Source organism: Triturus cristatus, chromosome 12 (assembly GCF_964204655.1).
Source record: "Triturus cristatus chromosome 12, aTriCri1.1, whole genome shotgun sequence".
NCBI lineage: Eukaryota > Metazoa > Chordata > Amphibia > Caudata > Salamandridae > Triturus > Triturus cristatus.
This window is the reverse complement of record NC_140595.1, coordinates 663,897,354-663,918,906: the sequence shown is the minus strand read 5'-3', so window position 1 is coordinate 663,918,906 and position 21,553 is coordinate 663,897,354. Positions and strand designations below refer to the sequence as shown.

General features: G+C 41.4%; 11 non-coding genes across 11 annotated transcripts; 5 read left to right on the top strand and 6 right to left on the bottom strand.

Moving 5' to 3' along the window:
* Nucleotides 1-356: 356 nt before the first annotated feature.
* On the bottom strand, nucleotides 357-428 carry TRNAT-UGU (transfer RNA threonine (anticodon UGU)). The gene has a single exon. It is a non-coding gene; the product is annotated as a tRNA-Thr (tRNA).
* Nucleotides 429-1,017: 589 nt separating this feature from the next.
* On the bottom strand, nucleotides 1,018-1,099 carry TRNAS-GCU (transfer RNA serine (anticodon GCU)). Its single transcript has one exon. It is a non-coding gene; the product is annotated as a tRNA-Ser (tRNA).
* A 413-nt stretch (nucleotides 1,100-1,512) lies between these two features.
* Nucleotides 1,513-1,607, top strand: TRNAI-UAU (transfer RNA isoleucine (anticodon UAU)). The gene is made up of 2 exons: nucleotides 1,513-1,550; nucleotides 1,572-1,607. It is a non-coding gene; the product is annotated as a tRNA-Ile (tRNA).
* Nucleotides 1,608-3,430: 1,823 nt separating this feature from the next.
* TRNAS-GCU (transfer RNA serine (anticodon GCU)) lies at nucleotides 3,431-3,512 on the bottom strand. Its single transcript has one exon. It is a non-coding gene; the product is annotated as a tRNA-Ser (tRNA).
* Nucleotides 3,513-3,918: 406 nt separating this feature from the next.
* On the top strand, nucleotides 3,919-4,013 carry TRNAI-UAU (transfer RNA isoleucine (anticodon UAU)). The gene is made up of 2 exons: nucleotides 3,919-3,956; nucleotides 3,978-4,013. It is a non-coding gene; the product is annotated as a tRNA-Ile (tRNA).
* An 11,636-nt stretch (nucleotides 4,014-15,649) lies between these two features.
* On the bottom strand, nucleotides 15,650-15,731 carry TRNAS-GCU (transfer RNA serine (anticodon GCU)). The gene has a single exon. It is a non-coding gene; the product is annotated as a tRNA-Ser (tRNA).
* Nucleotides 15,732-16,144: 413 nt separating this feature from the next.
* Nucleotides 16,145-16,239, top strand: TRNAI-UAU (transfer RNA isoleucine (anticodon UAU)). Its single transcript has 2 exons — nucleotides 16,145-16,182; nucleotides 16,204-16,239. It is a non-coding gene; the product is annotated as a tRNA-Ile (tRNA).
* A 1,162-nt stretch (nucleotides 16,240-17,401) lies between these two features.
* TRNAT-UGU (transfer RNA threonine (anticodon UGU)) lies at nucleotides 17,402-17,473 on the bottom strand. Its single transcript has one exon. It is a non-coding gene; the product is annotated as a tRNA-Thr (tRNA).
* Nucleotides 17,474-18,062: 589 nt separating this feature from the next.
* On the bottom strand, nucleotides 18,063-18,144 carry TRNAS-GCU (transfer RNA serine (anticodon GCU)). Its single transcript has one exon. It is a non-coding gene; the product is annotated as a tRNA-Ser (tRNA).
* A 413-nt stretch (nucleotides 18,145-18,557) lies between these two features.
* Nucleotides 18,558-18,652, top strand: TRNAI-UAU (transfer RNA isoleucine (anticodon UAU)). The gene is made up of 2 exons: nucleotides 18,558-18,595; nucleotides 18,617-18,652. It is a non-coding gene; the product is annotated as a tRNA-Ile (tRNA).
* Nucleotides 18,653-20,974: 2,322 nt separating this feature from the next.
* Nucleotides 20,975-21,069, top strand: TRNAI-UAU (transfer RNA isoleucine (anticodon UAU)). Its single transcript has 2 exons — nucleotides 20,975-21,012; nucleotides 21,034-21,069. It is a non-coding gene; the product is annotated as a tRNA-Ile (tRNA).
* The last annotated feature ends 484 nt before the right edge of the window (nucleotides 21,070-21,553 follow it).

The window sequence follows — 21,553 nt, the reverse complement described above, 5'->3', positions numbered from 1 at the left end:
TATGGGGGAAGAATTTCACATCTCCTTGGTGAAATTTGTAGGGCCTTATAACATCCTTTCTGTGGATGCAGATTCAGTCGGAACAGAGGTCCTAGTCCTCGCTCTGCCTTTCAAAGGAACTGTAAATATGCATGGCTTATTTGGCTTTGCCCGGCAGGGTGAGAATGGCGTTTGTCAGGCGTTCGTCAGGCGATCGGAAGGGGTGAGGCAATAATTTATAATTCAATGATCTTCATGATATTTTCTTGATGATATGAAAGCAGGAAAGGGAAGCTTGGCAATAAGCAATCCTAAAGCAAGGTGTGACTCCAGGGAAGAATGACTTGAAAACAACATACAGAAAGACTCATGTAAAAAGGCCCTGATGAGGCTTGAACTCATGACCCCTGGTTTACAAGACCAGTGCTCTGCCACTGAGCTACAAGGCCAGTATGCACGCAGGATGTAAATTGCAACATGTATTCTTACTGAGGTATGAATATATCTATGATTTTGAGACTCTGTATGGAAACGTAGTTGCATATGAATGTCCACGTGCGCGCACACATTGAAGACCATGCTTAAGGCACTTTTCTTGGAAGTATGAAAAACTACATTTTCATATGAGAAAATAAGAGTTTTCACATTCAAGACCATACTGATAGCTCTAGTTAGTATGTCTGCAATCAGTGACATATAGAGAACCCACTTATTAGAAGTGATCTGTCTCTGTGGGGCAGACATAAGTTAACAGTCATTCATTTGAGACGGCCTAAACTTTAGGAGTAAGAGCTGCTTTCTTATCAATCTATTTATCCAAACTGGTTAATAAGCCAGGAGTGAGTGAAAGGCAATCCTCTGGAAACTCCATGAAAGATCTAATTTCTATTACGCACAAAATACTTCACTTTATTTGACATATTTGTTAAAATGGAACAGTCAGATGATCCCATCTAGCGGATCCTGGCTCTGTCTTGAAAGAGAGTGTAATTATACTACAAGAAATGCTGGCCATCAAAAGAGACTCTGATGGCTTTCCGACGAAGGTGGGATTCGAACCCACGCGTGCAGAGCACAATGGATTAGCAGTCCATCGCCTTAACCACTCGGCCACCTCGTCTGCCCTACAGCCCCATCTGAAACCTTGCTTCACAAAAGGTACTGAAGTGTCAATATACTGTACCTAAAAAAGAAAAAAAACAGCTGAGGCAAGATCTCACATTCCACGTCTTCCCCCAATTAGGGACCTACATTTCATTTTTGGGAAATTCTTACTATGTGCTAATTACAAATATTCATAAGATTCCCCTAGACTTTGTCAGAACTGTCAAGATATAATTCTATGGGGTTTTGAATAGACAGAGCATATGTTATAGGACAATTATAGAATCTATTCCGTTTGGACTGTATTTTTAATAGTCATGATAACATGCTAGCATGTGAGTCGATCTTGCACAGTGAATGATGGAGCAGTGTCTGTCATCTACTTGGTCAGCTGTAGATGGCTCACCTGGGGAGATGTGAAAAGAGAGAGCTCCAGTGGCGCAATCGGTTAGCGCGCGGTACTTATACAGCAGTACTTGCACTGAGCCATGCCGAGGTTGTGAGTTCGAGCCTCACCTGGAGCAGCCGTGTTGTTTTTCATAAACCATTTCACAAAAAGTAAAGTTTAAACTCAGAGTAAGGACGGCCCTTGCTAGAGAGTCTTTACTTCTTATAGGATCTACATGTCCTACTCCTCTGGGTGCCAAATATCACATATCCTACGCGATGCTCAGTTTAAACATTCCATGATGTGCCATCTTGCATTTCATGCAAACACCACATCAGTGCATTTAAAAATACATTTGTAGAATAATAAATATGAGGAAAACAGTGTTCTCACATGATAACCATAAACTGAAGAGCTGCAAAAAATGCTGTATCAGCTACTTACAATAAAAGGTGACTCGAAAAAACTAGCAAAAGAAGAGCATCATCATATTAAAGGTTCTATTCACCATCTTGAGTTGCACCATAGCAGCTTATGGTGCTTTTCTGCTCAGAGTGTGCCTCCAATCCCACATTCATTTTTAATTTATTTGCAATTTAAAAAACAACAATTACTGCTCGAAGTTCACTTTTCAAAACCATTCAACCTATTAAATGTATTTCTCTAACCTATGAATGTGGTCCATGTTCACTTTTCCTCATCTTCATCTCGATACTCCTTTCCCAGAAACCAGGTTCACTTCTTCATTCAACCCACCCATCCAAGGTCACCAAATCTTTGAAGCACAAGTCTGCCTATTCTCCCTTTCTCTCTATGTACAAGATACCTTGTATCATTTGAATGGACAGCAGGAGAGAAGGATATTTATGGTGAGTGGGGGTGGGGTTTTGAGGAGTAACCTCATTTGCCTAAGAGCCGGGGTATCTGGGAAAAAAAGTATTTTATGGGGGAAGAATTTCACATCTCCTTGGTGAAATTTGTAGGGCCTTATAACATCCTTTCTGTGGATGCAGATTCAGTCGGAACAGAGGTCCTAGTCCTCGCTCTGCCTTTCAAAGGAACTGTAAATATGCATGGCTTATTTGGCTTTGCCCGGCAGGGTGAGAATGGCGTTTGTCAGGCGTTCGTCAGGCGATCGGAAGGGGTGAGGCAATAATTTATAATTCAATGATCTTCATGATATTTTCTTGATAATATGAAAGCAGGAAAGGGAAGCTTGGCAATAAGCAATCCTAAAGCAAGGTGTGAGTCCACGGAAGAATGACTTGAAAACAACATACAGAAAGACTCATGTAAAAAGGCCCTGATGAGGCTTGAACTCATGACCCCTGGTTTACAAGACCAGTGCTATGCCACTGAGCTACAAGGCCAGTCTGCACGCAGGATGTAAATTGCAACATGTATTCTTACTGAGGTATGAATATATCTATGATTTTGAGACTCTGTATGGAAACGTAGTTGCATATGAATGTCCACGTGCGCGCACACATTGAAGACCATGCTTAAGGCACTTTTCTTGGAAGTATGAAAAACTACATTTTCATATGAGAAAATAAGAGTTTTCACATTCAAGACCATACCGATAGCTCTAGTTAGTATGTCTGCAATCAGTGACATATAGAGAACCCACTTATTAGAAATGATCTGTCTCTGTGGGGCAGACATATGTTAACAGTCATTCATTTGAGACGGCCTAAACTTTAGGAGTAAGAGCTGCTTTCTTATCAATCTATTTATCCAAACTGGTTAATAAGCCAGGAGTGAGTGAAAGGCAATCCTCTGGAAACTCCATGAAAGATCTAATTTCTATTACGCACAAAATACTTCACTTTATTTGACATATTTGTTAAAATGGAACAGTCAGATGATCCCATCTAGCGGATCCTGGCTCTGTCTTGAAAGAGAGTGTAATTATACTACAAGAAATGCTGGCCATCAAAAGAGACTCTGATGGCTTTCCGACGAAGGTGGGATTCGAACCCACGCGTGCAGAGCACAATGGATTAGCAGTCCATCGCCTTAACCACTCGGCCACCTCGTCTGCCCTACAGCCCCATCTGAAACCTTGCTTCACAAAAGGTACTGAAGTGTCAATATACTGTACCTAAAAAAGAAAAAAAACAGCTGAGGCAAGATCTCACATTCCACGTCTTCCCCCAATTAGGGACCTACATTTCATTTTTGGGAAATTCTTACTATGTGCTAATTACAAATATTCATAAGATTCCCCTAGACTTTGTCAGAACTGTCAAGATATAATTCTATGGGGTTTTGAATAGACAGAGCATATGTTATAGGACAATTATAGAATCTAAGGACTGTATTTTTAATAGTCATGATAACATGCTAGCATGTGAGTCGATCTTGCACAGTGAATGATGGAGCAGTGTCTGTCATCTACTTGGTCAGCTGTAGATGGCTCACCTGGGGAGATGTGAAAAGAGAGAGCTCCAGTGGCGCAATCGGTTAGCGCGCGGTACTTATACAGCAGTACTTGCACTGAGCCATGCCGAGGTTGTGAGTTCGAGCCTCACCTGGAGCAGCCGTGTTGTTTTTCATAAACCATTTCACAAAAAGTAAAGTTTAAACTCAGAGTATGGACGGCCCTTGCTAGAGAGTCTTTACTTCTTATAGGATCTACGTGTCCTACTCCTCTGGGTGCCAAATATCACATATCCTACGCGATGCTCAGTTTAAACATTCCATGATGTGCCATCTTGCATTTCATGCAAACACCACATCAGTGCATTTAAAAATACATTTGTAGAATAATAAATATGATGAAAACAGTGTTCTCACATGATAACCATAAACTGAAGAGCTGCAAAAAATGCTGTATCAGCTACTTACAATAAAAGGTGACTCGAAAAAACTAGCAAAAGAAGAGCATCATCATATTAAAGGTTCTATTCACCATCTTGAGTTGCACCATAGCAGCTTATGGTGCTTTTCTGCTCAGAGTGTGCCTCCAATCCCACATTCATTTTTAATTTCTTTGCAATTTAAAAAACAACAATTACTGCTCGAAGTTCACTTTTCAAAACCATTCAACCTATTAAATGTATTTCTCTAACCTATGAATGTGGTCCATGTTCACTTTTCCTCATCTTCAGCTCGATACTCCTTTCCCAGAAACCAGGTTCACTTCTTCATTCAACCCACCCATCCAAGGTCACCAAATCTTTGAAGCACAAGTCTGCCTATTCTCCCTTTCTCTCTATGTACAAGATACCTTGTATCATTTGAATGGACAGCAGGAGAGAAGGATATTTATGGTGAGTGGGGGTGGGGTTTTGAGGAGTAACCTCATTTGCCTAAGAGCCGGGGTATCTGGGAAAAAAAGTATTTTATGGGGGAAGAATTTCACATCTCCTTGGTGAAATTTGTAGGGCCTTATAACATCCTTTCTGTGGATGCAGATTCAGTCGGAACAGAGGTCCTAGTCCTCGCTCTGCCTTTCAAAGGAACTGTAAATATGCATGGCTTATTTGGCTTTGCCCGGCAGGGTGAGAATGGCATTTGTCAGGCGTTCGTCAGGCGATCGGAAGGGGTGAGGCAATAATTTATAATTCAATGATCTTCATGATATTTTCTTGATAATATGAAAGCAGGAAAGGGAAGCTTGGCAATAAGCAATCCTAAAGCAAGGTGTGACTCCAGGGAAGAATGACTTGAAAACAACATACAGAAAGACTCATGTAAAAAGGCCCTGATGAGGCTTGAACTCATGACCCCTGGTTTACAAGACCAGTGCTCTGCCCCTGAGCTACAAGGCCAGTCTGCACGCAGGATGTAAATTGCAACATGTATTCTTACTGAGGTATGAATATATCTATGATTTTGAGACTCTGTATGGAAACGTAGTTGCATATGAATGTCCACGTGCGCGCACACATTGAAGACCATGCTTAAGGCACTTTTCTTGGAAGTATGAAAAACTACATTTTCATATGAGAAAATAAGAGTTTTCACATTCAAGACCATACTGATAGCTCTAGTTAGTATGTCTGCAATCAGTGGAAATATGGATTTTTCTGGTCAGTTATGTCCCCTATCTTGGACCCCAACGGTTCTATGTGCATGTTACAAGTACATGTATGTTCCCTCCAGTTCCAGTTATGAAGACGCAAATACATGTGCGTCCACCGTTAACATGTCCTCTGTTGATCCGCCATGAATGGGCCGGATACTCCATTCCTAAGTACGAAAGGCCACCGCCTTTATATGGTTCACTTATGCCATTTTACAGTCCAGGCAAGTAGGCCCTGATTCTGTCATCAAGCTTTTCTTGCTTTCTGTCTCTGAAGCTCCAGTCCGAGCCTGCATCTGTGACCATGAACTTTGTCTCATCCTCTGCGCGGCTCACGATGCCCGACATCAGCTTGCTGCCTGCCAAGAACTGTATTTCACCTTCGGAAATTATCTGCTCCGCTCCCTGCCCAATGCATTCCTGTCTAGTAGTTTAAGTAAACATTCTTCCAGCTACCGAGCAAAAGGCCCGGCTTCTCTGTCCTCATGCAAGTAATTCATAGCCCTGTTACCATGGAATATTCCTACCCCCTCGCATTTAGTGTAGACACTTAGACGCTTGTACACGCACTCACAGTCAGTATAGAATAGATTTTGTTCGAGAGACCTTTCTTTTTGGATAACACAGTTCTTTAAACATAGGATATTAGATATGATTTGGGATTAGGTTGACATAACCCCAGACTTTTGTCTCCACATGTAGAGCTAAATGTCAAGTCCCTTTCTCCCTCTAGTTGCACGTCTATCACACGTCATGCGACTGCGCACGCATCTCTGCCAAATATTTCTGCTGACATTGCAGGATTCTCCAGGTATCCACCCACACATGACAAATTACCCATTATCATCAAGTGGACGCCCACATGGACGCCCACCTTCACGCCTACTTACACGCCCACATGCTCTTATCTCATTCTCTCTTGCTCTTTTGCTTACGTACAATTGAGAAATGTATATATACTGTACTCTGTGAATAATGTTTTGAGAATATTGAGAATACTTTTGAGCCCCTTTCCAGATCCAATTTTGGTGATGGAAATATTCTCCCTTTGACTCGAGTTAATGGAATAAATCCCTTTATGAACCTGATACCACAGACTCAGCCTCTTGCTTTATGCATGATCTTATTTATATTTTAAAAGTCTGACAGCGTAATATTTTATTTACCACATAATGGCGCCCGAACAGTTTAATCTCTTTCCCCACACGCCGGAGATGAAGGTCCAGTTTTGCCCCCTTCCACAGCCGTGATGGACTTCAAGCGCGCACGTCGCGGGTCTTCCCGCCAACTCCCTCAGGCCAACGAAGGGGACAGACTGCGACCAGGCATCCATACGAGGCGGTGAGGAACGCAGATTGTCCTACCCAGAGCCCACCTGCGAGAGAGCTGTGTCCGAGGTATACAGAGGCCCACCAAGTGTCCAGAGTGTCCGAAGTTTTCGAGTCGAGTCCAGTCCGGTTCAAGTTCAGTTCAGTTTCCGAGGCCTTCCGTTTCCGAGCTACCCGGTGAGTACCATTACTGGGGAGGCGTTCTGACGTGCACATAGGTTGTGCCGGTCAAGACGGGTTTGGGTACACAAATCCGGTCTGCACTGTTTCAGCAGTGTATCTGTACTGTTTAGCAGTATATCTAGTATATCAAGTAATAAATTCAGAATACTCAGATAATGCCGAGTATTATGTTTAGTGATTAAGTTTTCCTTAGATCGTCATCATCATTGTTGCTCAGTTAAATGTTAGATGTTAAATGTTTTAAATACGTTCTGCATATTGTGGTGTGAATGACTGTTCATTATTGTGTTCATTGTATTAAGTGTGTTCAAGTAATAAGGTCTAAAAATGCCGCTATTTTCAAAATTAAGACAGATCAAAACTAGAAAAGGGGTACTCGAAGAAGCTGTTCCCATTCCACCTAGGGACACTCCAGGGTACTTTATGTATCATAAGCATGGCCTAGATGCCGTATTATTTCTTGATTTATGGGTGGACTGCACCAGGGATTTACCAGAAAGTCAGAGGTGGCCCGCAGTTGGGACATGGGATGCAGATTGCATCATGAGAGTAGAAGAAGAATTATGGAAAAAGATAGCCAGACAGTAACAGAAAGACGCCATTGATTTATGGCGAAAAGAATCGTATAGACGTACGGAAAAAGCACGTAGACAGGAAGAGAAGAGTAAGGAGAATTCAAATAAAGTTCGAGAAAATATGTTAGTTGAGGAATGTATCCGAGTAAAAGCAGAACAAGTAGATGGACAACGAAACACTCTTATGAAAGAGTAATTTTTGAAAAGTTTAGCTTGAAAAAAAAAAAAAAAAAAAAAAAAAAAAATGAATTGTGGGTATTTCGAATTTGCAAATTGTTCAAGAATACAGGTTTGTGTTCTTGGTGGTCCAGTGAGCCAATGTGCTGGGTCAAGTCGGTGAGATTATGACCCCCTGAGTGCAAATTGTATGTAAAAATAATTTTTCAATTGAGCTAATTATTGCAGTTTTTATGGAATTGAGTAGTCTTTTTGTCTTTGACAGCTTCAGAGTGAGGAGAAGGTGGGGGCTGTGTAGAGCAGTATGTGATACAGAAATCGGAGACAGATTCTGACCTTGTAGCCAGTGTAGGTGGGGGCCGGTGAGAGGAGCAGAACAGAGGCACTGCTTAGAAAGCTTCTCTGACATCGCATCTGTGTAATGCCTGCAGCCGGAACAACAAAAAAAAGTTGGCTGGCAGCCCAGGCTCAGGCCGCGCTGAGGGGCTATTTTTAGCTTCTCTGATAAGACAGGGCAGCTGAGAAATGTAAGTCGAGAAAGATTCCCTTGGTCTATTCTGTGTTAAACCAGTGCCCCGAGGAAATGTCTATGGAGAAGATTTGTTTTATTTTTTAGCAATTGTTATATTGCTTCTGGCCAGAAAGTAAAATGTTGCTCTTGCTTGGAATTTTAAGGGCTATGTGCCTATATAAAAACGATTTTCAAATTCAGACATTTTTGAATTGTGGCCACAAGCTGCCACCAGTTGCATTGGATAAATGATCCAGTGGTTAAAAGTCTGTGAGGAGAGATGAGAGGTGCGTCTTCGTCTGGGACATTAGGGTACATTGTGTTGACGAAGATGCATAGCTCATTTTTATAAAAGAAAACAAACAGGTTCGTGTGTTCTTCGTTTTTGATTATTATTGCTGATTCTGTTTTTATAAAAGAAACCAAACAGGTTCGTGTGTTCTTCGTTTTTGATTATTCTTGCTGATTCTGTGTGTCAGACTTGACACGGTGATTTCAGATGGGGGTGTATAGCGCAGGTAAATCAATTATTGATTAAAAGCCTGACAAATTAAGCAGGCCAGAATGTTCGCCTCTGAGCTGTAGGTACTGTCATTGCGCATCGCTGCTCATTTATATATGTTAGTGCAATTGTCTATGCTTTCTGTGCTTGGTATACTGATGGCTTGGCATATGTATTTTATATATGTTTTGTTTTTGTGTTGTATTGACCAGTCTGTTTAGCGTTTAATACCAAGTTCTCCTGTGCAAGTACAGAGATAGTCGTGACGACGGCGATCTTTGCACAGCGCTTGGCTGGAACTTGTTCACAATTACTAAATTTCACAGACATGATATTACCTTTATCATGCTGTCAAAATAGCAGACAACACGTTATCAGTGTATGTCTAATTGGTGTTGGTGATGAATGAAATAAATGGAAAAATTATGCAAGACTAAAATATTTTTCACATGACTGCCTTTCTCTTATAGACAGGCAGCCTCGGTCATATGTTTCCAGATTGGACATTAAGGAACAATTATGATCTGTGCACTCGCATCTTAACTCTTGAAAGGCCTGTTTTAAATAAGGACTGCCACCACAGAGTGACAAATGAGGCTCGGTATTTAGGGTAATGAGAAAATATCTGACAGGATTTCCTTTTTAAAGTTTGCTTTAGTAAGCTCATTCTTGTAAGTGGTGGCCCCAAAAGTTGACTTGTTTTTAAATTAGGCTATTTATTGTATAGGTGGAAATTATTGCAAAATGACTGATTTCTTTAGCAGATAAATTATTAATTATCAACATTAACAACTGTTCTTAAACTTGGTTTTCCGAATATTTAGGTAATTTAGCATTCCTATTAGGGCCTACTAGCATTAATATTGACTTTAGGTTGGTGTAGGTTCATGTAATAGGGACATTTGCATATGAGATGTCATTTGGCTAGCTTATGAGCTAACACAATGAGGTTTGTACATTAATTAAAGGATTTCTCGCCGTTTCAAATACGCTGTGTATCTCCTATAATTTTGCTTACGCCCAGTAGCTACACACAGGGATTAATAGTGTTGACAAGACACAGGGTTTGATAGTGTTTGACAGCAGTGAAATCTGTTTCAGGTTTCCTCCTGTCAAAAAGGGGGGGAAGGAGGAGAATATTGGCTTTCTGCTGGCCCCTGAGGAGGTTCGCTTCCCGCTAGCCCCTTAAGAAATTAAGCCCCTTAGAAATTAGCCCCCTTAGAAATTAAGCCAAGGAAATAGATATGGTGTTTTCCCCTTTTTCTCATGTTTTATTGTGATCTTTCAGGGGAATTAGTCCAAGCCCCTAATACAGCTTCTACTAAAGTCCTCCCTTGGACACAAGAACACACTGTGGCATTTGAAGAATTAAAGAGAGCTTTATGTCAAGCACCAGTTTTAGCAAACCCTGATTACAACAAATCGTTTATGTTTTTTGTGACAGAGCGGGATGGAACAGCACTATCTGTCCTAACACAAGATCATGCAGGAAAACACGAGCCCTGTGCTTATTTTTCTAGTACATTAGACCCAGTAGCACAGGCTTTGCCTGCGTGCCTAAAATCAGTTGCAGCAACGGCCTTAGCCATAAGACAAAGTGACTTGATAGTGCTGGGCCACCCTCTGACAGTACAAGTACCACACGCAGTAGAGGTTCTCTTGAACCGGACACAAACACGACACCTGACTGTAGCTAGACTGACAGGCTATGAGCCAACGTTATTTCAACCACACATAGAGATCAGACGATGCAACATACTGAATCCTGCTACCCTTTTGCCCTCCAGTACAGAAAGCGTTTCACCACACGACTGTGTTGAAGTAATACATACCGTGACTAAACCAAGACAAGACTTGACAGACGTTGCACTCCCAGACCCCGACCTAACACTATAAGTTGACGGCTCATGCATGAGGACAGGGGCGGGAGAATTAGTGGCAGCATATGCAGTGACTACTGATACTGTAATAATAGAGACTAAAAGAATAGACATATTGTCAGCACAAGCAGCAGAGCTCATCGCCCTGACACAAGCGTGCATAAGAGCTAAGCACCTGAGAGTAAACATTTACACCGATTCTCTGGCGAGAAAGAGGTTTCTTGACCTCTCATGGGGCCAAGATACAGCATGGCCCCCATATTCAAGCCCTACTGGAAGCAATACATTTACCAACAGCCATAGCTATCCTAAAATGTAAAGCACATACTAGAGCCACAGATACCATTTCCCAAGGCAATGATCTGGCAGACCGAACTGCTAAACAGACAGCTCAGACCCCACTAGACATGACAAAGTTACAGGTTCAATAAGTGTCCAAAGCCATGACAGTTAGGGATCCTTCCAAGGATGTACAAGACATACAGACACATGCTACTGTAGACGAATTAAAGAAATGATCGGAACAAGGAGGGGTACTGACTGATCAGGGTTGGATGAATAAGGGCAAATCCATATGGTTTTCTTTCTGATTCAATGGTACAAATAATCATAAATACCGCACATAGTCCTGCACACTTAGGAGAGAAAGCAATGATAGATAGCTTACAGAATATATGGTTCAACAAGCACCTGCGTGCAGCAGCGAAACAAAAGGTCAGAACATGTATGATCTGTTGCCAATTCAATGCAGGTAAAGGCATTCCGATGGAACAAGGTGGATTCCATCCACCTGACCACCCTTTTGAAGTGCTCCAAATGGATTATATCCAAATAAACAGATGTAGAGGTTACAAATATGTTCTGGTACTAATGAAGCAGGTGTCCCTTCTGTTAGGGTATACCTGGAAATTCCATTGTGTGCGACATCCTGAAGCAGCAGGCCTTGTAGAAAGACATAATCAGACATTAAAAATTTGCGCAGACAAAGGTATAGATTGAATGGTAGCCCTGCCGGTTGCCCTCTTTTACATGCGAATGGTAGCTCATTCTAGAACAGGCTTATCTCCCTATGAAGTGGTCTTTGATAGACCACCAAATATGTGGGGCACTCCAATGCCTAAAAGATAATAACATGCTGACAGATTACCTGGCTTCCTTGATGTCTGCACTACTCTCTTGTTCGCAGGTTGCTGCCGCCTTCCCTGACAACACCCAGGTCAAAGAATACTCCATCGCTCCTGGATGGAAGGCGCCAAAGTCAGTGCTCTGGACCACGGGGACGGCCGTTAAAGTCAAAGTGCACCTTCACCACTCTTTTACAAAGGAAAAAGACTTTGAACTTGAATTTTGGATTTTGAACACCATTTTCTAGAGGAGACTCCCCAGCAGTTTCCACAAAGCTAAACTTAGATCTAAAAAAGGTCAGAACCCGTTTGATCAATTAAGTCCACTAGGTGGTGAAGCGGTTGAACATGTATTCTGGCTTGCATAAGATCTTGGACTATAATATTAAAAACAAAGAGCAAGATGTGCATCACGATAATATGTATCAGCTTAATACTACATGCTATTTTTCCTCCTATTGCCTCACTCTTATACTCCTCCACTAATGATACCATAAAGCACACATTTAGTGATCTGCCATCCTATGAGCTATCATATCGACTTGCCTTACGCAACAATACCTTTATTCAGATGCTGCACCATTCACATCAGACTAGCAATGCTACAGACTGCTGGGTCTGTGGCCGACTCCCCCCCTATCAGAACTATAAGGGAGTTTTGCCCCTCTTTCTCTATCCGTTCACACACAATGGCTCCTGTGGAGCATGGTTTAGTTTAATTAATTCCCTAGATTCGAAGTCCGCAGTTTATCAAGACAACTGGGTATGGGGAAACCTGAACTTAGTTTTGCTTAAAGTCTGCTACCCTAGCAAGGAGGGACTTCCCAAAAGAACAGGAACTGATCTAAGAAATGAAGTATATGGATTAGGTAATTTTACACTTAACCTCATGATCCTGAACGTTGAATCTGAAGCTACACCAATCTTGCCCGCCATGTCCGTATTCCCAGTAAAAGGGGAATTATGTATAAGAAAGAATGGCTCCATACACATGGGCCATAGTAAATGCACCACTGTAATAAAATTCAGTGATCAAGGCAAGTCTACATTTAGAGCTTCTCGTCATTCCTACTTTATATGTGGCCAGACCGCATATATACGCCTACCTCTAGATTGGGATGGTACCTGTTACATAGCATTCCTCCTACCACCTGTTTTCCTAGCTCCTCCTGATTCTCATAGAAATACTCATTTAGTACACAATAGACAGCAGAGAGATCTCCCAATTGTCGATTACACTGAAACAGCATGGGAAAAATACACAGATTTCAATAAAGGTTTCTTTCCCTATATAGGTACAGTTACCAATAGTAAGCTGATACGTAGATTAACCAGAACCCTTGAAGCAGTAGTGAACGAAACTATTTCCGCCTTAGGCAATTTAACAGAAGAGCAGTCTGCTATGCGGATTGTTGTGCTTCAAAATAGTCTTGTCCTTGACGTTATCCTGGCCGATAGGGGCGGAGCTTGTAGGGTCATCGGATCAAGCTGTTGCATTTTTCATACCAGAAAATTCGCCATCTGTATATAAAGCCATAACTCGCCTTCATAAGATTGTAAGCCAGATACACCAGAATCCAGGCACCTGGACTTGGTCCGGTTGGTTTTGGAGTGTATTATCTACCTTTGGATGGAAGGTCCTATCTTTCCTAGGTATTGGCCTTCTCATACTATTCAGTTGCTGTCTATGTCTACAATGTGGACCAGCGATCTGTGGTCTGTGTGCCACATCGTGCATTCCACATCAAGATTTTCATTCAAGATCCCGGAAGAAGAAAGAAGAACAAATGATGCTATATGAACAGATCAATGGATTAATGAAGATTGATATCTCTTGACGGGCAAGTAGGGGACAAGGAGGGAATGTGGAAATATGGATTTTTCTGGTCAGTTATGTCCCCTATCTTGGACCCCAACGGTTCTATGTGCATGTTACAAGTACATGTATGTTCCCTCCAGTTCCAGTTATGAAGACGCAAATACATGTGCGTCCACCGTTAACATGTCCTCTGTTGATCCGCCATGAATGGGCCGGATACTCCATTCCTAAGTACGAAAGGCCACCGCCTTTATATGGTTCACTTATGCCATTTTACAGTCCAGGCAAGTAGGCCCTGATTCTGTCATCAAGCTTTTCTTGCTTTCTGTCTCTGAAGCTCCAGTCCGAGCCTGCATCTGTGACCATGAACTTTGTCTCATCCTCTGCGCGGCTCACGATGCCCGACATCAGCTTGCTGCCTGCCAAGAACTGTATTTCACCTTTGGAAATTATCTGCTCCGCTCCCTGCCCAATGCATTCCTGTCTAGTAGTTTAAGTAAACATTCTTCCAGCTACCGAGCAAAAGGCCCGGCTTCTCTGTCCTCATGCAAGTAATTCATAGCCCTGTTACCATGGAATATTCCTACCCCCTCGCATTTAGTGTAGACACTTAGACGCTTGTACACGCACTCACAGTCAGTATAGAATAGATTTTGTTCGAGAGACCTTTCTTTTTGGATAACACAGTTCTTTAAACATAGGATATTAGATATGATTTGGGATTAGGTTGACATAACCCCAGACTTTTGTCTCCACATGTAGAGCTAAATGTCAAGTCCCTTTCTCCCTCTAGTTGCACGTCTATCACACGTCATGCGACTGCGCACGCATCTCTGCCAAATATTTCTGCTGACATTGCAGGATTCTCCAGGTATCCACCCACACATGACAAATTACCCATTATCATCAAGTGGACGCCCACATGGACGCCCACCTTCATGCCTACTTACACGCCCACATGCTCTTATCTCATTCTCTCTTGCTCTTTTGCTTACGTACAATTGAGAAATGTATATATACTGTACTCTGTGAATAATGTTTTGAGAATATTGAGAATACTTTTGAGCCCCTTTCCAGATACAATTTTGGTGATGGAAATATTCTCCCTTTGACTCGAGTTAATGGAATAAATCCCTTTATGAACCTGATACCACAGACTCAGCCTCTTGCTTTATGCATGATCTTATTTATATTTTAAAAGTCTGACAGCGTAATATTTTATTTACCACAAGGGGTGAGGCAATAATTTATAATTCAAAGATCTTCATGATATTTTCTTGATAATATGAAAGCAGGAAAGGGAAGCTTGGCAATAAGCAATCCTAAAGCAAGGTGTGACTCCAGGGAAGAATGACTTGAAAACAACATACAGAAAGACTCATGTAAAAAGGCCCTGATGAGGCTTGAACTCATGACCCCTGGTTTACAAGACCAGTGCTCTGCCCCTGAGCTACAAGGCCAGTCTGCACGCAGGATGTAAATTGCAACATGTATTCTTACTGAGGTATGAATATATCTATGATTTTGAGACTCTGTATGGAAACGTAGTTGCATATGAATGTCCACGTGCGCGCACACATTGAAGACCATGCTTAAGGCACTTTTCTTGGAAGTATGAAAAACTACATTTTCATATGAGAAAATAAGAGTTTTCACATTCAAGACCATACTGATAGCTCTAGTTAGTATGTCTGCAATCAGTGACATATAGAGAACCCACTTATTAGAAGTGATCTGTCTCTGTGGGGCAGACATATGTTAACAGTCATTCATTTGAGACGGCCTAAACTTTAGGAGTAAGAGCTGCTTTCTTATCAATCTATTTATCCAAACTGGTTAATAAGCCAGGAGTGAGTGAAAGGCAATCCTCTGGAAACTCCATGAAAGATCTAATTTCTATTACGCACAAAATACTTCACTTTATTTGACATATTTGTTAAAATGGAACAGTCAGATGATCCCATCTAGCGGATCCTGGCTCTGTCTTGAAAGAGAGTGTAATTATACTACAAGAAATGCTGGCCATCAAAAGAGACTCTGATGGCTTTCCGACGAAGGTGGGATTTGAACCCACGCGTGCAGAGCACAATGGATTAGCAGTCCATCGCCTTAACCACTCGGCCACCTCGTCTGCCCTACAGTCCCATCTGAAACCTTGCTTCACAAAAGGTACTGAAGTGTCAATATACTGTACCTAAAAAAGAAAAAAAACAGCTGAGGCAAGATCTCACATTCCACGTCTTCCCCCAATTAGGGACCTACATTTCATTTTTGGGAAATTCTTACTATGTGCTAATTACAAATATTCATAAGATTCACCTAGACTTTGTCAGAACTGTCAAGATATAATTCTATGGGGTTTAGAATAGACAGAGCATATGTTATAGGACAATTATAGAATCTATTCCGTTTGGACTGTATTTTTAATAGTCATGATAACATGCTAGCATGTGAGTCGATCTTGCACAGTGAATGATGGAGCAGTGTCTGTCATCTACTTGGTCAGCTGTAGATGGCTCACCTGGGGAGATGTGAAAAGAGAGAGCTCCAGTGGCGCAATCGGTTAGCGCGCGGTACTTATACAGCAGTACTTGCACTGAGCCATGCCGAGGTTGTGAGTTCGAGCCTCACCTGGAGCAGCCGTGTTGTTTTTCATAAACCATTTCACAAAAAGTAAAGTTTAAACTCAGAGTATGGACGGCCCTTGCTAGAGAGTCTTTACTTCTTATAGGATCTACGTGTCCTACTCCTCTGGGTGCCAAATATCACATATCCTACGCGATGCTCAGTTTAAACATTCCATGATGTGCCATCTTGCATTTCATGCAAACACCACATCAGTGCATTTAAAAATACATTTGTAGAATAATAAATATGATGAAAACAGTGTTCTCACATGATAACCATAAACTGAAGAGCTGCAAAAAATGCTGTATCAGCTACTTACAATAAAAGGTGACTCGAAAAAACTAGCAAAAGAAGAGCATCATCATATTAAAGGTTCTATTCACCATCTTGAGTTGCACCATAGCAGCTTATGGTGCTTTTCTGCTCAGAGTGTGCCTCCAATCCCACATTCATTTTTAATTTATTTGCAATTTAAAAAACAACAATTACTGCTCGAAGTTCACTTTTCAAAACCATTCAACCTATTTAATGTATTTCTCTAACCTATGAATGTGGTCCATGTTCACTTTTCCTCATCTTCATCTCGATACTCCTTTCCCAGAAACCAGGTTCACTTCTTCATTCAACCCACCCATCCAAGGTCACCAAATCTTTGAAGCACAAGTCTGCCTATTCTCCCTTTCTCTCTATGTACAAGATACCTTGTATCATTTGAATGGACAGCAGGAGAGAAGGATATTTATGGTGAGTGGGGGTGGGGTTTTGAGGAGTAACCTCATTTGCCTAAGAGCCGGGGTATCTGGGAAAAAAAGTATTTTATGGGGGAAGAATTTCACATCTCCTTGGTGAAATTTGTAGGGCCTTATAACATCCTTTCTGTGGATGCAGATTCAGTCGGAACAGAGGTCCTAGTCCTCGCTCTGCCTTTCAAAGGAACTGTAAATATGCATGGCTTATTTGGCTTTGCCCGGCAGGGTGAGAATGGCGTTTGTCAGGCGTTCGTCAGGCGATCGGAAGGGGTGAGGCAATAATTTATAATTCAATGATCTTCATGATATTTTCTTGATAATATGAAAGCAGGAAAGGGAAGCTTGGCAATAAGCAATCCTAAAGCAAGGTGTGACTCCAGGGAAGAATGACTTGAAAACAACATACAGAAAGACTCATGTAAAAAGGCCCTGATGAGGCTTGAACTCATGACCCCTGGTTTACAAGACCAGTGCTCTGCCACTGAGCTACAAGGCCAGTCTGCACGCAGGATGTAAATTGCAACATGTATTCTTACTGAGGTATGAATATATCTATGATTTTGAGACTCTGTATGGAAACGTAGTTGCATATGAATGTCCACGTGCGCGCACACATTGAAGACCATGCTTAAGGCACTTTTCTTGGAAGTATGAAAAACTACATTTTCATATGAGAAAATAAGAGTTTTCACATTCAAGACCATACCGATAGCTCTAGTTAGTATGTCTGCAATCAGTGACATATAGAGAACCCACTTATTAGAAGTGATCTGTCTCTGTGGGGCAGACATATGTTAACAGTCATTCATTTGAGACGGCCTAAACTTTAGGAGCAAGAGCTGCTTTCTTATCAATCTATTTATCCAAACTGGTTAATAAGCCAGGAGTGAGTGAAAGGCAATCCTCTGGAAACTCCATGAAAGATGTAATTTCTATTACGCACAAAATACTTCACTTTATTTGAAATATTTGTTAAAATAGAACAGTCAGATGATCCCATCTAGCGGATCCTGGCTCTGTCTTGAAAGAGAGTGTAATTATACTACAAGAAATGCTGGCCATCAAAAGAGACTCTGATGGCTTTCCGACGAAGGTGGGATTTGAACCCACGCGTGCAGAGCACAATGGATTAGCAGTCCATCGCCTTAACCACTCGGCCACCTCGTCTGCCCTACAGCCCCATCTGAAACCTTGCTTCACAAAAGGTACTGAAGTGTCAATATACTGTACCTAAAAAAGAAAAAAAACAGCTGAGGCAAGATCTCACATTCCACGTCTTCCCCCAATTAGGGACCTACATTTCATTTTTGGGAAATTCTTACTATGTGCTAATTACAAATATTCATAAGATTCCCCTAGACTTTGTCAGAACTGTCAAGATATAATTCTATGGGGTTTTGAATAGACAGAGCATATGTTATAGGACAATTATAGAATCTATTCCGTTTGGACTGTATTTTTAATAGTCATGATAACATGCTAGCATGTGAGTCGATCTTGCACAGTGAATGATGGAGCAGTGTCTGTCATCTACTTGGTCAGCTGTAGATGGCTCACCTGGGGAGATGTGAAAAGAGAGAGCTCCAGTGGTGCAATCGGTTAGCACGCGGTACTTATACAGCAGTACTTGCACTGAGCCATGCCGAGGTTGTGAGTTCGAGCCTCACCTGGAGCAGCCGTGTTGTTTTTCATAAACCATTTCACAAAAAGTAAAGTTTAAACTCAGAGTATGGACGTCCCTTGCTAGAGAGTCTTTACTTCTTATAGGATCTACGTGTCCTACTCCTCTGGGTGCCAAATATCACATATCATACGCGATGCTCAGTTTAAACATTCCATGATGTGCCATCTTGCATTTCATGCAAACACCACATCAGTGCATTTAAAAATACATTTGTAGAATAATAAATATGATGAAAACAGTGTTCTCACATGATAACCATAAACTGAAGAGCTGCAAAAAATGCTGTATCAGCTACTTACAATAAAAGGTGACTCGAAAAAACTAGCAAAAGAAGAGCATCATCATATTAAAGGTTCTATTCACCATCTTGAGTTGCACCATAGCAGCTTATGGTGCTTTTCTGCTCAGAGTGTGCCTCCAATCCCACATTCATTTTTAATTTATTTGCAATTTAAAAAACAACAATTACTGCTCGAAGTTCACTTTTCAAAACCATTCAACCTATTAAATGTATTTCTCTAACCTATGAATGTGGTCCATGTTCACTTTTCCTCATCTTCATCTCGATACTCCTTTCCCAGAAACCAGGTTCACTTCTTCATTCAACCCACCCATCCAAGGTCACCAAATCTTTGAAGCACAAGTCTGCCTATTCTCCCTTTCTCTCTATGTACAAGATACCTTGCATCATTTGAATGGACAGCAGGAGAGAAGGATATTTATGGTGAGTGGGGGTGGGGTTTTGAGGAGTAACCTCATTTGCCTAAGAGCCGGGGTATCTGGGAAAAAAAGTATTTTATGGGGGAAGAATTTCACATCTCCTTGGTGAAATTTGTAGGGCCTTATAATATCCTTTCTGTGGATGCAGATTCAGTCGGAACAGAGGTCCTAGTCCTCGCTCTGCCTTTCAAAGGAACTGTAAATATGCATGGCTTATTTGGCTTTGCCCGGCAGGGTGAGAATGGCGTTTGTCAGGCGTTCGTCAGGCGTTCGTCAGGCGATCGGAAGGGGTGAGGCAATAATTTATAATTCAATGATCTTCATGATATTTTCTTGATAATATGAAAGCAGGAAAGGGAAGCTTGGCAATAAGCAATCCTAAAGCAAGGTGTGACTCCAGGGAAGAATGACTTGAAAACAACATACAGAAAGACTCATGTAAAAAGGCCTTGATGAGGCTTGAACTCATGACCCCTGGTTTACAAGACCAGTGCTATGCCACTGAGCTACAAGGCCAGTCTGCACGCAGGATGTAAATTTCAACATGTATTCTTACTGAGGTATGAATATATCTATGATTTTGAGACTCTGTATGGAAACGTAGTTGCATATGAATGTCCACGTGCGCGCACACATTGAAGACCATGCTTAAGGCACTTTTCTTGGAAGTATGAAAAACTACATTTTCATATGAGAAAATAGGAGTTTTCACATTCAAGACCATACCGATAGCTCTAGTTAGTATGTCTGCAATCAGTGACATATAGAGAACCCACTTATTAGAAGTGATCTGTCTCTGTGGGGCAGACATATGTTAACAGTCATTCATTTGAGACGGCCTAAACTTTAGGAGTAAGAGCTGCTTTCTTATCAATCTATTAATCAAAACTGGTTAATAAGCCAGGAGTGAGTGAAAGGCAATCCTCTGGAAACTCCATGAAAGATCTAATTTCTATTACGCACAAAATACTTCACTTTATTTGACATATTTGTTAAAATGGAACAGTCAGATGATCCCATCTAGCGGATCCTGGCTCTGTCTTGAAAGAGAGTGTAATTATACTACAAGAAATGCTGGCCATCAAAAGAGACTCTGATGGCTTTCCGACGAAGGTGGGATTCGAACCCACGCGTGCAGAGCACAATGGATTAGCAGTCCATCGCCTAAACCACTCGGCCACCTCGTCTGCCCTACAGCCCCATCTGAAACCTTGCTTCACAAAAGGTACTGAAGTGTCAATATACTGTACCTAAAAAAGAAAAAAAACAGCTGAGGCAAGATCTCACATTCCACGTCTTCCCCCAATTAGGGACCTACATTTCATTTTTGGGAAATTCTTACTATGTGCTAATTACAAATATTCATAAGATTCCCCTAGACTTTGTCAGAACTGTCAAGATATAATTCTATGGGGTTTTGAATAGACAGAGCATATGTTATAGGACAATTATAGAATCTAAGGACTGTATTTTTAATAGTCATGATAACATGCTAGCATGTGAGTCGATCTTGCACAGTGAATGATGGAGCAGTGTCTGTCATCTACTTGGTCAGCTGTAGATGGCTCACCTTGGGAGATGTGAAAAGAGAGAGCTCCAGTGGCGCAATCGGTTAGCGCTTGGTACTTATACAGCAGTACTTGCACTGAGCCATGCCGAGGTTGTGAGTTCGAGCCTCACCTGGAGCAGCCGTGTTGTTTTTCATAAACCATTTCACAAAAAGTAAAGTTTAAACTCAGAGTATGGACGGCCCTTGCTAGAGAGTCTTTACTTCTTATAGGATCTACGTGTCCTACTCCTCTGGGTGCCAAATATCACATATCCTACGCGACGCTCAGTTTAAACATTCCATGATGTGCCATCTTGCATTTCATGCAAACACCACATCAGTGCATTTAAAAATACATTTGTAGAATAATAAATATGATGAAAACAGTGTTCTCACATGATAACCATAAACTGAAGAGCTGCAAAAAATGCTGTATCAGCTACTTACAATAAAAGGTGACTCGAAAAAACTAGCAAAAGAAGAGCATCATCATATTAAAGGTTCTATTCACCATCTTGAGTTGCACCATAGCAGCTTATGGTGCTTTTCTGCTCAGAGTGTGCCTCCAATCCCATATTCATTTTTAATTTATTTGCAATTTAAAAAACAACAATTACTGCTCG